At 47.5% G+C, this 15,862-nt stretch overlaps 1 protein-coding gene across 2 annotated transcripts in view; it reads left to right on the forward strand.

Annotated features, from left to right (window-relative positions):
• Nucleotides 1–9,830: 9,830 nt before the first annotated feature.
• Nucleotides 9,831–15,862, forward strand: part of CAB39 (calcium binding protein 39) — a 103,820-nt gene continuing 97,788 nt past the window's right edge. Inside the window, exon 1 of one of the 2 annotated variants that reach the window (XM_074189680.1) lies at nucleotides 9,831–10,005. The gene's annotated coding sequence lies outside the window, so the exon portion shown is untranslated. Of the gene's footprint in view, nucleotides 10,006–10,626; nucleotides 10,805–15,862 lie in introns of those variants that run through there. The other variant, XM_074189681.1, reaches the window with a different exon arrangement.

Here is a 15,862-nt window from a genome sequence, read left to right on the forward strand (position 1 = left end):
TGAGCAGACCAGTAGGAGTTCAGAATTCTCTACCACAGGTTGGATACAAATAGTTCATGAGAACACCAGGTGGGTCCTCTAAACTTATGGATGGCACGTTTCCTTTGAGTTGCTTCAATTCTGCCTTCCTCATAGTGCACAACCCCTTCATTGATGAGGGTACACCATGCTGGGCGGTCCTGTGCCAGTGTCTCCCATGCTGCACTCATGATCTATGGTTTATGTAAGAGAAAGAAGCCGAGGACTATACTCCCAAACCAGAATTTAGACAAAAGAATTGTATCAGGAATTGAAATAATTCCTACTAATTGTCCCTTTTTGTGAATATAGGGCCAGTCTTTGTCCTGTTCCAATTCTTTAGCACCTCCTCCATTTTTCTGTGACTTCTCAAAGATCAAGAATGTGGTTCAGTAATCACCTCTGATCATTCTTTCAATGCTTTGGGGTGGGTTTCATCTGGACTTGTTGAGCCTGGGTCAACATCAGACAAATGCATGATAAGCAATGGTCTTGAGATTCTAATCCTGGAGGGCACTTTTGACCACGGTGGTGTTACATGTGTCATATGGAACCCTTCCTTGGAGCATTAACAGATATTCTCTAGTTGTCTACCTCCTGGTAGAATGTAGGGCCAGCTTTCAGCGATGCAGGCCTGAGGGGCTTGTACCTTCTCCTTGACTGGAAGAGCTGATGACTCAGGGGTTTGTGATTACTATGCAAAAGGGGGGGCTGCCACTCAGTCATTTTCTTTTCTTCCTGGTGGCAATTGGCTTGAGCTATCTCCTGAGAAATGGATTAGAGAATGGCGGCTGTCTTTGTTCCTATGTCGCCCCTGTGGCCTTAAACACCTGGTGGCCACCTCTGGCTCTTTATGCTAATTTTGTTCTTCCCTGATCTCGGACAAACAAATAATAAGAAGTTGGAAGAGTCCAAGAACCTTGCAAGTTCTGAAAAATCCAAAGATCCTGGGAAGCCTGCCAAGCTGTACTTTTGCTGTTCCCGAAGTGGCAACGCCTGCTGATAAGAAGGAAAGGAGTGATGGAAGAGTGATCACTACAGCTGCAGGAGTAGAGAGAGAAACAGAGGAAAAATAGATGTAGAAGGATGGTCCCATGGAAACCAGCAGTTTTGGGACAAGTGTCTCATGTCTGAGAGAAGTTCCGTAGATACTGCTACAAGAGGATTCTGTGAAAGGGGAAAGGATTTCTAGAAATTCAAGGAATTGTGAGCTACCCCTTTGCCTCATGTGTGCTTCACTCCCATTGTATTTTTTGGTCCTTCATTCATGAAGAAGACCATAGCATCAGGAGAGATGATGCCATGACAAGCATGTGAATTGGACTGGAGAGCTAAGTCAGCCTCACTTTCTCCTCCAGAGCCATCTCATCTGGATCTAGTGACCAGATATGGGTCAGGACAACTAGAGATGTCCCTGGATGCGAGTGTTATCAGTGGCTTGTAAATCTTAGTCCAGAGTGATTAAAATGGCTTTTATTAAGATATCTCAATAAAAGGACCACCTTCCTCAAGGAGCGAGCTGTACCAAATCATGGCAAGACTGGGTCTTATATGAAGTTTGAAAAGCTTGTTCCTCCCCCTTCATGCCAATCATTGGCCAGGGTAACAATCTAATTGGTACAATCAGTTCTATATATTCCCCCCCCCCATCATTATACTAATGAGCACAGTGGAGTGAACAGTAACCTTCTTGAACAGGTGCAAAGGACAACAGCACAGACCCTCATTCAACCTCTGCAAAATTATTTCTTTAGTCACCTTTCCTTTTGTCTAACTCTCCCCCTTTCCTGTAAATAGACTGGTATTCTTTGGTTTTCCACAAAGACCAGACATCCTGGCTTTTGTAATGTATTATCCTCACAGACATCTGTGCGATTCTGGCAATACCCTCTCTTATCCTTGTGGAAACAGGGTTAAATGACTTGCCCAAGGTCATACTTCTAGTAAGTGACAAGTGTGTGAGGCTGGGTTCAAACTCCCATCCTCCTGACTCCAAGGTCAATCCTCCTTCACTGCACCTGTATTCTAAGTATGAGTCCACTCTTCCCAAGGTTTCTGCCTTGTAGCTGTGTGTGTGAGAGAGAGAGGCCCTCAGGCCTATGGAGAGCATATTTTGTCCCAGATGTTCTTGCATATTAGTAAATGTCTTTGCTAAAATCTAGTTGAATCTACTGATAGATCATTTAATAGGAAGTGTACCAGATGGGGCTCAGGAATTAAAGTGATAGAGAGAGTCGCTGACAGGGTTGCCCCTAGAATTTAAGGTAGAAGTTCAACTTTATAGTTCCAGGGAGAACGCTACACATGCTTCTTCCACACAGAGCAGCTGGGACCAGATGTTTTTGCCTTAGTCACTTGCTGCCTGGATCTAGTCCCTGAACTAGTTTTCCATCCCCACCCACACCCATGTAGGGAGAGGGAGCAGAGTCCAGAGAAGACTCAGATCCCAATCCATCTTCTGTGCCAGCTGCCTGACCTTTGACTCAGGCCAGCTGTTCCCTGGCTCCGGATTCCATCCCTGTGAGTCTCCTCCTTGAAGAATCAGACACAACTGTAAAATGACTCAAGGGCAATGAGTCTCCTGGGGATTCCTGGCTTTCGTTGAAATCCCTCTGTCTAGTTTTGCTCCTTGCTTGGCAGGGGTACTGAGCTGGGTCCCAGAGCAAAGCAGAGATAGAGTTCTGGGGATGGTCCCTTCTCCTTCAGACATCTCCATGGGGATTTTCTGGGAGGCGGGGAGGAATCCCTGCAGCCCAGACAGCTTCTACTCTGTAGCCTTCCTCAACCATGACCTTCAGAAACTCCCACTCAGGGACTCCAGGTTATAAATCCAGAGGACCATAAATTCAGAGTTTAAAGGGCCTGGACGTCATCTAGTTCTACCCTTCTTTGATATAACATTCCAGAGGCTCAGGAAGGTTTTAGAGTTTGCTAAGGGTTCCACAGGTGCCAGACTTGTACCACTATAGGAAGGAATTGTGGGAGATCACTAGCTTTTCCCAGTTCCCGAATTGAGATTTCTGCCCCTCCCCATGCCCCTCATGTTAATGAAAATCCTTCCTATTCCTGAGCTTGGTTGCGGCTGCCAGCCCAATTTCCCAGACTGGACTCAACCCAGTCTGTGGAATGTCTAAGCAGCAGGAGACTGAGGCAAGGAACCTCAGAACTGTGACTTCAGGCTGGACTGATACCTTCCCCCCATCTTCCTCCATCCCCAAGTATTGCCTCGCCCTTCTCCTCTCCCTCCTCCCCAAGTGCCCTTCCTGCCCTTTCCAGCCTCTTTCTACTCCACCTTTCTTGCCCATTCCTTGAACCTAAACTGCATTTCCCTAAGGGCCTTCTGGAGACCATGTCCCTACCTTTCATAGCTAGCATCTTAGTGGGAATTTTGGAGTAGGTAAAAGAGGCCAGCTCACTGGCAAACTGCTGGCCAGGCCAGGGGCTGGGTTGGGTTGGGTTTGTTTTGGTTTGCTTTGCAGGGGGAGGGCAGTGAACCTCATGAATGCTTCTCAGATGGAACACTTGACAGCGAAGCCAGGGCCTCCCAGACGTTGGCTTGACTGAGCTGTTCCTCTTCTACAGGATGTCCTCATTCTGCCCACACCCTGCCAGTGCCCACAGCCTCTGCTGAGGAGAGGAGTAATGAGGAAATGAAAGGGTGGAGGAGAGGGGAAGGGTGGGTAGCGGAGGCTGAGGCCCAACCCCCATCCTGGGCTGGAGTCCCTTTGAATGTTTCTTGTGGAGGGGCCAGACCCAAATTGCCCACACTCCTTCCCAAATAGCTGGTTCTGGACGGTAAGTCAAGGTGCTCCTGGGACAGATTTCTTTTCATTGAAACCAGAGCAAAGAGATGAGATCCAGGGCCCAGAGCTCCTACATAACTGCCCATCCTAATTTAAGGCTTCCCCTAGTCTTGATAGAGCACCTCTCATCATCTTGCTCCCAGAGAACAGACTTGGTTTAGCTTCTTCCTACAAGGATCTACTCCTTCCTGGGACCTGGTCACAACCTCCTGCTATTCTTGTCAGGGCCATCTCAAACTCTTCTCCCTGAAGGGGGCCTTCCTTGACCCTCCAACCTGAGGCTGGTAGCTCATCTGAACTGCCAAGAGCTTAGGGTCTAGGAGAGGGTCCATTCCCAGAATCTTGGAACCTCAGATGAAGAATGAAGATGGAGACACAAGAGGCTGTTGGACCAAACCCATCCCTTCTTCCCCATCATGGACTGTGGGCTGTCCAACTGCCTGCTTCCCTTCAGTGGCCTACCAGGCAGCCTGGGTCATTTTGGACATTGCTCCAGTGGAAGTTTTGCTGCCTCCTTGCAACTTCCACTCTTGGTTTAGTTCTATTGGCTTAGGTCAAGTAGAACAGTGAGAGGCAGAAGGGTATAGGGAGTATGTTATTTCACCTCTCTGGGCCTCAGTTTCCCTATCTGTAAAATAAAGAGGTAGCCCTAGATGGTTGCTGAGGTCAAAGAACTATAGTTTAATGAGCTCCATCTTCTACAGGAGCTCTTTCCTCCCCATCTATAACTGTCTCCCCAAATCCCTTTCTATCTATTTTATACCTGCACATGCTTCCTCCCTCAATAGAACAGAAGTAACCTGAGGGCAGATGCTATTTGCTTTTTATGTCTGGATCCCAGGACCATCCTGGTCTATAATCAGTACTTAATATTTTTTCATTGATCTATTAATTGGAAGACCAGATAGAAGGGCTTTGAAGTATTCCAGTGTTGTGCTGATGAGAACCTAAATACTTGGGGTATTTGGGGGTAGGGTGGAAATGGAATCTAGGGGATGATTAAAGGGATGATGGGAAGGAAGAATCCCAGCACAGATGAGGCCAAGCAAGAGCTCAAAGAAAGTGGGGAACATCCAAGGTGGGAAGACTTCAAGAAAACTGGAAGAATTCCCATATGGCCCTTGGGCCCTGCTGTTTCTCTGGTATCTGGGGCAGGCATGAAAAGCCACTGTGAATGGATGATAAGGACTGTTTTCCTAGAGTGAAGGGGAGGCCTGGATCCTTCCTCTACAAAATTCAGTAGCACTTCCACCTTGCACCAGGTAGCAGCTAGAGTTTGGGTTCAGCTAGTTTATCCTAAGTTTGAATTACTGGCTCTTCTGTTTTGTGGGCTTTTGTTTTTCGTTTTTGCAGCCTGATCATAAGTGACTGAATAATGATCCAGAGAGGCATTGTACATGTCCATTGGGTAGATAGGCAGCCTTATGTATGGAAGAGTTTGGGGACTCTGGGGGTCTGTGAATTGGAGTTGACTGGTATAGAGGGATTTTCTGTGTAAGAGATGATGGCTGATCAAAGGTTGAGCTCAAGTCTGGTCCTGATTTACCAAAAGACAAAGACAAGGAGTTAATTGGATAGGGCAAAATCAAGGAGAAATGGAACAATGTCCATTTTGCTGTGTTCCCGTTTTTATCACTCAATCTCTCAGCAGTAGGAACAGTAGTGATAAACTGTAACTAATTGCTTGCCTTGTTAATCTATACTGAGTATTTTGGATCTTTCAGATTTCTTCTGTGTGGAGGTAAGATGTAGAGTTTGAATAATCTTGGTGGATTATCTGGACACAGGACCTCACTGATTGCTCCTTTAGAGTAGTAAAATTTATCAAATGGCCAAGTAAAAGAACTGGAGGCTGGAGCAAAGAATTCTAAAATTTCAAATCCAGAAACCTCTAGAAGCAGGGATGGGAGCTTTAAATTAGCTATGATAAAAGGAGGGAGGAGAGAGAGAAAAAAACCAAGCATTTATTAATTGCCAGCTGGGTCTCCTACTGCATCCAGGGCCATTTCCTATCCTTATCTATGTCTCGCCACTGGACCCTGTTGGTTCCAGAGGAGGTGAAGCTGGTGACTTTGCACAGCTGTCCCCCACTTCAATCCAATTCACTTGCTTGTCATGGTGCCATCTCCTTGATGTCATGCTCTTCTTCAAGAACAATGACAGATAACACAGGAAATAAATATCTGCCCCATACTAGATTTACCTTGAACTTTGAATGTTTGAGTGCCCTACCCATTGAGCAGACTACACGAACCCAGCCTAACTTGGAGTAACTTTTCCTCTGGGGCTTCCAGGTGGAGGTGCAAGGAGTGTGAGAAGAGAATCTGAATCCCTCATATGAGAGGCCATAATCCCCAAGATTGCTCTGGGTCCAGAGCATCAACCTTATTGAAGAGGAGGATGGTGGACCACCCTCACTTGCTAGGTTCAAAAGCAGGTTCTACCTGTTTGATTTATAACAAATAAAGAGTCATTTCTCTATATCTGAAAAGATGTCTCTAGTTCATCACTTCTCTGCTAAGAAGTGGGAGTCAGGCTTCCTCATTAGACTCTGGGGGTCTCCATTGGTTTCATCCTACATCTCCATCTCACTTTGTCATCTCTGCTCCAACACTAGTGAAAGATCCTGAAGCTCTCTCTTCTGAGAGTCCCTTAGAATCCTTATTTCATGAGCTATCCAGGCCATGCTCACTCCACCCCCAGCTCCCCTCTCTCTCTCTCTCTCTCTCTCTCTCTCTCTCTCTCTCTCTCTCTCTCTCTCGACTTGTACCTCCTCACCAGCAACCTTGGGTGCCTCTCTTCTAGCTTTCCAGCTCCCTTAATGCCTAGTCTTCTTGCATGCCAATTTAAGTTCCTTCTTGAGAGTAGAGATTGCTTTTTTTTTTCGCTTGTATTGTATTTGTGTCCCCAGAGGCTTGTTCTCTCTTTCTCTCTCCCTCCCTATCTCACGTTATCTCTCTCATCTATTTATCAATCGTCAAATACTAAATATGAGGAATTCAGAGAAAAGTGGGAAAGTCAAAGTTCTTTTCCAACATATCATTGTTTCTCTGGTTCTCACTTTGCTTTGTCCATATACATTCTCTCAGGTTACTCTGGATCTGTCCTTTCCATCATTTCTGTTGACACAAAAATAGTATGCTCTTTTCAATGTGCTATGGTTTGTTCCGTCATTGACAGGCACTCCCTTTGTCTCTAATTTACTGTGACAACAAAAAGGATTGTGACAAATATTTTTGTATATATAGACTCTTTCCTGCCACCTTAGACCTCTTTCAAGCACATGTCTTGTAAAGGTGCTTTGAGCTCAAAGGATTTGCACTGTTTGGTGACTTTCTGGGTTAGTCCTGAATTACTTTCCAGAATGATTGAATTAATTCATAGCCCCCAAGAGCAACACCATTACTGTGTCTGTTCTCTCAGAGGCCTACTAATCATTGCCTATCTGATTTGTGTGAGGACTTCAGAGTTGGTTGAATTTGCATTTTTTCAATTAGTGATTTGGAGCATTTTTCTTCTGTTATATAGCTAACTTGGATTTCTCCTTTGGAGGACTACCTGCTTATATTCTTTGACTATTCATTTTTAGGTAATGAGTCTTTTTTCTTCTATATTTGTATGAATTTCTTATGATCTTGCATATTTGGCCCGAGAGATATTTGCTGTGGAGGTATTTCCTAGTGAACTATTTCTCTTCTAATTTTAACTGTGCTGAATTTATTTGGTTACATAACCCAAACTGTCTATTTTATCATCTGTGATCCTCTCTATTCCTTAAGTTTGGTTATGAACTTTCCCCCTTTGTCCACAGTTGTGAAAAGTATGTCTTTTCCTTCTCCTCTAAATTCTTTCTGATGTAATCTTTGGCAAAAATTCATCTTTTTGTAGCCAAACAGTAAGTATCTGGGGATAGCTCCAGCAGCTCTCACAACTAAGGTAAGTAAAAATGCTAGATACTGATTGACTTTTTTTGGGACTGATTCTGCTGTTAGGTTTCCAACCTGTAATCATGAATCCAAAGAGCTTCGTTCCTCATGGCCACCACCCTGTACACATATGCTGCCTTTTTCAGTAATTGGCCACTTTTCTGTTGCTTGCTTCTCTCCACCAAAGAAATGAAATATTTCCTCCTTCGTTTAATCTGCACAGATCTTTCTCCCTTTTCTGAGTTCTCATTATATTTACTTTCAGTGTTAAACAGTTTACCTTGGGAGGAAGAAAAAAAAAATCTTGCATTTTAGCTAAAATGTGCTACAGATACTTTTAATGTTTTACAATTTCTTAGTAAGAGACAAATGAATAGTTTCCCTCACCAATCAGAGAACTAATTCTCTAAGGGAATATCTGGAGAAGCACAGAAAGAATTCCATGAACTGATGCTGAGGTAAGGGAGCAGAACCAAGAAAACACTGTACACATTGACGAGGATGGATGCAGCTCCTCTCAGCAGTTGAGAGGTCAAGGACGACCCCGGGTGACCCGATGGACAGTGCCATCCACATCCAGAGGGGAGAAATACCACAGAATGTTCATTTAAAAAAACCTTTTTATGTTTTTCCTTTCTATTTTGTGGGTTTTTCCTTTCCCTTTGTCCTAATTCCTCTTACACAAAATGACTAATTTGCAAATATGTTAAACACAAGTAAGCATGTCCAACCAGACTGCCGCTAAGGGGAAGGGGGAAGAAAATAGGAAATAGAAATTGAAAAATGTCTAACATAAATTTGCAAAAGGATGAATGTCGAAAAACTAAAAAACATGAGATTCACATTCTTCCTTTTTTTAATGTTTCCCCTCGCTTTATGTGAAAACAAGTTTCAATACTCATTTTTCAAACTTGGAGTTTTGAATTCTCTCCCGTGCTTCCCGTTCTCCCCCTCTCCTCGTGGAAAACCCGAGGAATCTGGTGACAGGTGCCGCGCTGGCACCGTTCCGGGAGGGCTGCACACCAAGCATTACGCGGGCAGCACGGGCGCCCTCCCAATGTGGGGGTACCCGGCTCCTCGGCTTCTGCGCGGGGCCTTCCGGGCGGGTCCGGGCCGCGCCCGCTGGGGCTCTGGGGGCGCCCGCCTTGATGCCCACGGGAAGGCGTGCCCCAGGCACCAGGGCCGAGGAGGGGCGCCGCCGCCCCAGGCGGCTCAGTCCTCGGGGGTCCCTCCCGGCTGCGCTGGGCCCGGGCATCACGGGCCCTCTCCCCGCGGCCCGACGCCCCGTCCCGTCTCCTCTGGGCCTTTGGCTGGCGGCCTGGCCGCGCCCCCATCTCCCCGCGGGCCCCCTCCCTGGCGGGGTCACATCTGGAGCCGGGGGCCCCCAGGCTGGCGGCGTCGGGCGGGCCGCGGGGTCCGGGCGCGCGGGCGGCACTGCGCACGCGCTCTCGCCCTCGCGCCCCCCCCCCCAGCTCTCTCGGGCCGGCTCGCGCGCGCCGGGGCCTCCGAGCCTGCGCATGCGCCCTCGCTCTCGCGTCCCCGAGCCTGCGCACGCGCCCTCGCTCTCGCGTCCCCCCGCCCCCTCGAGCCGGCTCGCGCGCGCCGGGTCCTCCGAGCCTGCGCATGCGCCCTCACTCTCGCGCCCCCCGCCCCCTCGGGCCGGCTCGCACGCGCCGGGTCCTCCGAGCCTGCGCACGCGCCCTCGCTCTCGCGTCCCCCCGCCCCCTCGGGCCGGCTCGCGCGCGCCGGGTCCTCCGAGCCTGCGGAGGCGCCCGAGGCCGCGGCCCCCGGGGCGGGCGGACGTCGCGGCGCAGGGCGGCTGCGCCCCGCGCCTGCGCAGAGCGTGCGCCGGGCCGGGCTGGGGGCGGGGCGCGGGGAGCGGCGAGGCCTGAGAGACGGAGCCGGAGCCGAGCCGAGCCCGAGGCCCCGCAGAGCCGCCCGCGCCCGCGCCCGCCCGCCGGAGCCCCCGGGGCCGCCGAGCCGAGCCCGCGCCCGCGAGCCCGCGGGAGGCCGACGACGGAGGGGCCCCGAGCCGCGCCGCGGGCACCGGACGGGCCGCCGCCGCCGCCGCCGCCGCCGCCGCCGCAGCGCTTCGCCCAGGCCCGAGCCGGAGCCGGAGCCGGGGCCGCGGCCGGGGCCGGGGACGGGGCCGGGGCCGGCGAGGAGGAGGCGGAGAAGGAGGAGCCGCGCAGGCCGGAGAGCCCGGCGGGGCCGCCACGAAGCAGCGCTCCGGCCCGCTCCGGCCCGGCCCTGACCCGGTGAGTGACCGCCCGGCCGGCCCGGAGCCCGCGGGGGGCGGCGGCTTTGTCGGGCCGGGCCGGGCCGCGCCTCGAGGCGGCGCCGCACGCAGTGCCGGGCCCCGGGGGAGGCGCCCCTCGGCCGGCGGCGGGGAGGGGAGCCGCCCCGGCCCGGCCCGGCCCGCCGGCCTCCTCCGTGCGCCGAGGCGGCCAGCGCGGGCCCCGGAGCCGGCGGCCGGCCGGGCGCAGCCACGTTCCGCCTTCGGGCCCGAAGGGCCGCCCGGCCCGCGCCCGCCGCCCCGCGGCCTTTGTCCCCGCCGGCCCGCGGGAGAGGGACGAGCCGAGGCGGACCCGGGCCCGGCGCCCAGGGCCCCGGAGGTCGGGGCGCCCGGCTCCCCGCCGGTGCCCGCGCTCCTGTGGCGCCGGGGAGGACCGAGGGGCGCTGCCCTCCGCAGAGCTGGGGGGCAGCGCGCCGTGCCCGAGGGCTGAGCGGGGGGAAGGTGCCAGCCCCGCAGTGGGGCAGGGCACTGAGGAGAGCCCTGCGGACCGCCGGGCCCGTTCAGGGCCTTAGAAGCGGCGCTTGTGCCCTTGCTGAGAACGCGGCCGGGAGCGGGTTCGTAGTCAGTCCGGCTCCCTGGCCTCCGGCGCGGCGTGCTGCAGGAGCCCTGAACTGGCCAGCGGAGCTCCCTCAGGGCAGTGGACAGCCGCGAGTTGGACGGAGCTTTGGAAAGCTCGCTTTCAACGAATGCACCACTTTACGTTTTAAGACATTCGTGGGGCAACATTTGACTTGGAACTGTAATCTAGGGTCGTTTTAACTGTGAGTGTTGTGCAAAAATTGGCATTTCCCTCCCAAATAGCCTTCCTTGGTTGAGGATCTTTTCAGATTATTTTCGATTCTGACCTCTTTTTTGGACTTTCTCAGTAGTAGGGGATTGTGAATATTTTTCTCACCTCACCCCAGATATTCTGACAGTATTCGTGCCTCTATGCCCAAGCGTACAGATTAAGCCAAGTTCCGAAACAAACCCGGAGATAGAATAGGTGATGTAAGTGGATTTTGTCTGCTTCCAGCTACCCTTTTAAGTCTTTTTCTTGTTCTTCACTTGCTCCATGTTTTGACTTCTATGTTTTTTAAAGTTATTTAAAAAAATCTTTTCTGCAGCTCCTTTCTTTTTGCTCCTTTTTAGTGAATTTGACTTTGTGGAAGTGACTGAAATGAGAATGACACTTTGGCAAAGGTGGGTGGAGCTGGTTAAACATTGGTGAGCTGATAAAACGGTGGGGGCTGGGAGATGGACAACTTTTTAAACCCATGTGTTAAATTGCTTATGACTCACTTTGTTTCCTGGGGAGTGGTGCAGCTAGATCTCTGAGCTGTGGAGAACTTTTATGTTTATGTGTCTGTGTAAGCATTGTGTGCACACATGCATAATAATTCAGTTATCAGCCTCCCTTTTACTCTCTTGAAAGGGAGTAAGGTTGATTGCTGGGAGAACTTCCTTTGAGTAAACCGACTCTGGATCCTTCTCGTTCTCTGTCACTTTTCACTGATGACTTTGTCAGTTTAGAGAGTGCTGGGCAGGCACATCGACTGTAGCCTGAAGTTGAGAAAGAGCTGCCTGGGACCCCTCCAGGTGCTCCTGATGCCGGTGCAGCTCCTTATACTCTAGAAAGAACTCCTATCTCCACTACTGATGATAATTTTACCTACTTCCTGGTTACTCCCTTTTTTTGCTTGGAAGCTCTCTTAACCTTGAAGCAGAGTTAGAGTAAATTGGGAATTCTGCAGTCGGGATCTGGAATGATTCAAAGTGGCAGGAGGTTTTAAATAGGTGCTTTTCCTGGTCCTGTTCCTCAAGACCCACCAGTGATTGATTGAAAAGCCTTTGATGGCAGATGCTGGTGAAATGGAAGCTAACATTTTTCTAACCAGATGGATCCATGGATAGGATGCTCTCCATATCTTGGGGTGGGGGATGGGGAAGCTTGTCAGCTTGCTATGAATAACTCATTCTGGCATTTACTGAACTCCCCTCGTGGGTCACTTCCTCCCCCACTGAGCTTGCTTTTCTTTTTGTCTTTGAGGGAGGTTTAAGGAGCTGACAGGGAGGTTGCTGTAGCAAGTCAGCCAATTGAGCAGTAAGGATTCAGTTCAAGGTGGAGTGCCTTTTCTGTTACACCAGATTTCAGATGGACATGTAGAAGGAGATATCTGCATAGTTATTTCAGCTGTTGATGTCAACTAACCAAAAATATTTATTAAGGTCCTACACTGCTAAACATTGGGGATCTAATGAAAAAGCAAAAAAACATTCTCTAATCTCCTGGAGCTTTAATTCTAATGGGAAGAGCCAGCATATGTAAATCAGAACATGAACCATAAAATGCAGGGTGATTGGGATGGAATGGACAGCTGAGGTGAGGGGAAAGAGAATGACCACTAGTAAAAGCCTCCTTGGGAGGTGACAGTCTAGCTAGCTCTTTGGAAACCAGGGAATCTAAGATAATGCTTACTTCTAAACATTGACACAGATTTTTAAGTGGTAGATTTGTATGAGTATGCTTAAATAGTTTCTTACAAATAATTGACTTTTATTTGTATTCTCAGTGTGTGTGTGAGCAGCATAATGATTTTTCATTCATTTATTGATAGTCATTGGGAGGACTGGGAACAAGTTAGGTAATTTTTCTCTTGAAGCAGCAGTCTGGTTTTAATGTTCATTTCTTGGGAGGGGCCAGTAAAAAGCACACAGGAACAGATTGATTGAGGACCAGTAAAATGTGATCTGGGATAGGACCAGACCTATTAATTTCATATTGATAGGTGATGTCATTGATTTTTATCAATTTTTGATTATGTCAAGAAATTCCAAAAGCTTAGAATTTTTTCATTCTTTTGATAAACTATTTTGCCCAGGAAACAAATTGTACATTTGATTTTCAATTTTTGATCTTAGTCAATTGCTACTATAAAAATCTTCAGTGCATTTTCAACTGTTGCTTGCTTTTTAAAGTGTAGTATTAACTTTATGAAGTATTTACTTCCTCCTTAACTTTTCTCCCCTCCCCTTCCCAATTAAAAAAAAATAGAAAGGTTGTGCCAAAGATCAGTAAATAATGGAGATGCAGAGAAGTCAGAATTAACTGATTCTCTAGATGGTCTATTTATATTTTGCTTGTTAAGGCTAGTTTGTAGGATTATCAAATAGAACAACCATGGACTTTAGAGTTAAATAGAGAATCTAGTCTATCCAGCTCCTTCATTTTACAGTTGAGGAAATGGACCCCGAGGTTATGGGACTTGCAGGTAGTTATCAAACCCATAGATAGTGACTGAGGAAGGAGGGAGCAGTTCTTGGATTGCCTGATTTGCAGTGAAGTGCTATTTCTGTCCTTCTCCAAAAGGTGTGCCTTGCTTAAGTTCATTAGTGATCATAAGTAAAGGGTGATACGTTTGAATTTCCACACCTTGACTCCACCTCTGACTTTGAAGCCCTTCACAGGTGCTTGTAGTTTGTGGGGGTGCCTAGCTTCCAGGGCTTATGTCATTCATGCTAATAACATAAGCTCTCCTAGACTCAAGCCTCTGGGTTCCCTCCTTTCAGCAAGACATTACATCTTAAACTTAGCAGTGCTTTTTCTTCCCAAAAGAACCCTCAAGAATTTGCTCCTTGTTTGATTTTTTTAAATTATAGCCTATGTCATAAATATTAAAGTATTGGTCTTTGTGTTCCCAGGTATTCGGTTAGTGATCATTGAGCTAGAGTGAGAAGGGGTTTAGGATGCATTGAGTGTTTGAAGGCCTCATGTTACAGATGAAAGAATGGTTCCCCTTTATAACATCACTAGTTTATACTTCATGATTTAATCTGTAGCTTCTCATTGATTTTTTAAAATGTTTCCTTGAATGTCAGTTAAGCAGTGGGTAGTGGATAGAGAACTGACTTTAGAGCCAGGGAGATCTGAATTCAGGTCTTAAATTGGACTCCCTACTTCCTCAGTGACCCTGTGTGAACCTTTCAGTTCTGCAAGGCTTTAGATATTAAAAAAGGTTCCAGTAACATGGATGGGAGTAAGTTTCCTCATGTGAATATTTCCTGGAATCACAGGTTCCAGAAATTAGCCTTTTTACACCATGCCTACAAAGGTTAAAGTTGAAAAAAAAAATGCCTTTGCTTCTTTAGGTTCTATTTGTCTGAGGTGGGGTAGGCATAATAGAATATTTCATTTAAGAATTCATCCTATTTGAGTCTCTGATAATCACTATAGTCTATGAGGTATAGGAACTTGTAAACAGAACTTTTGGGCTATTTAGGCTTAGAATTGGAATAAACAGTCCAAGTAGATTATAACTCCACTAAAAATAATTACAGTTAAGGTCCATTCCTGTAACTTTGCAATCATGGAGAATTGTTGTATTTTAGAACTGAAAGGGACCTCAGAGACATCATATTCACCCCTGAAGACAGTGATCAGAAAGCATGGTATGCTTTTAGTTTCTTCCAGGTCTTTTAATGGATATTTAAAATTTGATGTCTGAAGGAAGAAGAATTATAGTGTCTGAGTTGAACATTTTCATAATAATAAGTAAAAATGAAATAATTTAGTCTTTGTACTTTTGCAGCACATGTGTCAAACTTATTTTTAGGATTAGTTTAATTTTCTCTACTATTTAATAATAGTGTTCCTCCTAAATAGAGAAGACAGGAATTCTTCTTACCCCGCTTTTATCCTCTGCTCTACACTTCCTCTCTCTTTGGCTTAGACTTTGCCCTTGGTGTGGCTTTTATAAGGCAGCACAGAGTGAATAAAAACTCTTAGGGCTCAGGACTGAGGGAAGTTTTGTTTTTTCCTAGTTTGACAGGTGACTGGAAGATGATATTACTTCATAGTATTTTATTTTTGGTAATGTGAATAAAATGAAAATGTGTGTGTGTGTGTGTGTATGTCTGTCTGAGAGAAAGACAGAGCTGGTTTTAATCTCTGCATTCAGCAGATGGTTTAAGAGCAGACTTTTGTAGTTTTGGGAAGTACATGCTTAGCTAGTCACCAAAGCGGTTATTAATGCTCACAATTGTTCGTACTTTCCTGTCTTCTCTACTTTGTTTAGCTTTGTGTATTTTAGAGATGTGTGTTGTATTTGTCTCAGAACAAATGAACTAAATTCAATGGGAATTGAGAAGAAAGCCTGAAATTTGAGAGTAAAATTTGAGATTAAAACAGTCAAGAAGCTGGAAGAGAAAGAATGGGAGAGAGGAAGGAGTTCATTTCAGCCAACTTCTAGTACCATCTATGTGCTGCTGTTTTGGGATCTGTAGAAAGCCCAGAAAAGAAACAATTCTGCCTCTCAAGGAGCTCATATTTCTGTTGGGGTGGGGTGGGGCTAGAGAGCCAAAATGTAAACGGATAATAAATACAAAATATATGTAAAGTTGCTACAGATTAATTTATGGACTGAGGGTCACCAGCTGAGGGAAAACCTCTTGAAGGAGGAGGAACTATGGAGGTAGAATGGGGATGGAGGAAGGAGAGAGATGGAACATCTTGGAGAAGGAATGTCACCTAGACTAGACTGCCTAGAAAGTGATGGGTTTGAGGGGAGTCAGTCTGGAAAGATGGACCACAACCACCTCTGTGAAAGACTTGAAAAGGAAAATGAAGGGTTTCTGTTTGTTCTAGAGGTAAAAGGAGTCTGAGAAGCTTCTTGAAGAAGACAGCTATGCAGTCATGTGAAGGATCATTTGGAGGAGAGGTTGGAGACTGTGGTAGTAGCTAGCCTAGGCCAGAGGTGATGAGGGCCTTTACCTGCAGGGTGGCTATGAGAGTAAGAAAGAAGGGATCTTTTAGGGGGAGATGTTTCAGGGGCAGATGACTG

The sequence above is a fragment of the Macrotis lagotis genome, chromosome 5, assembly GCF_037893015.1.
Source record: "Macrotis lagotis isolate mMagLag1 chromosome 5, bilby.v1.9.chrom.fasta, whole genome shotgun sequence".
Taxonomy (NCBI): Eukaryota; Metazoa; Chordata; class Mammalia; order Peramelemorphia; family Peramelidae; genus Macrotis; species Macrotis lagotis.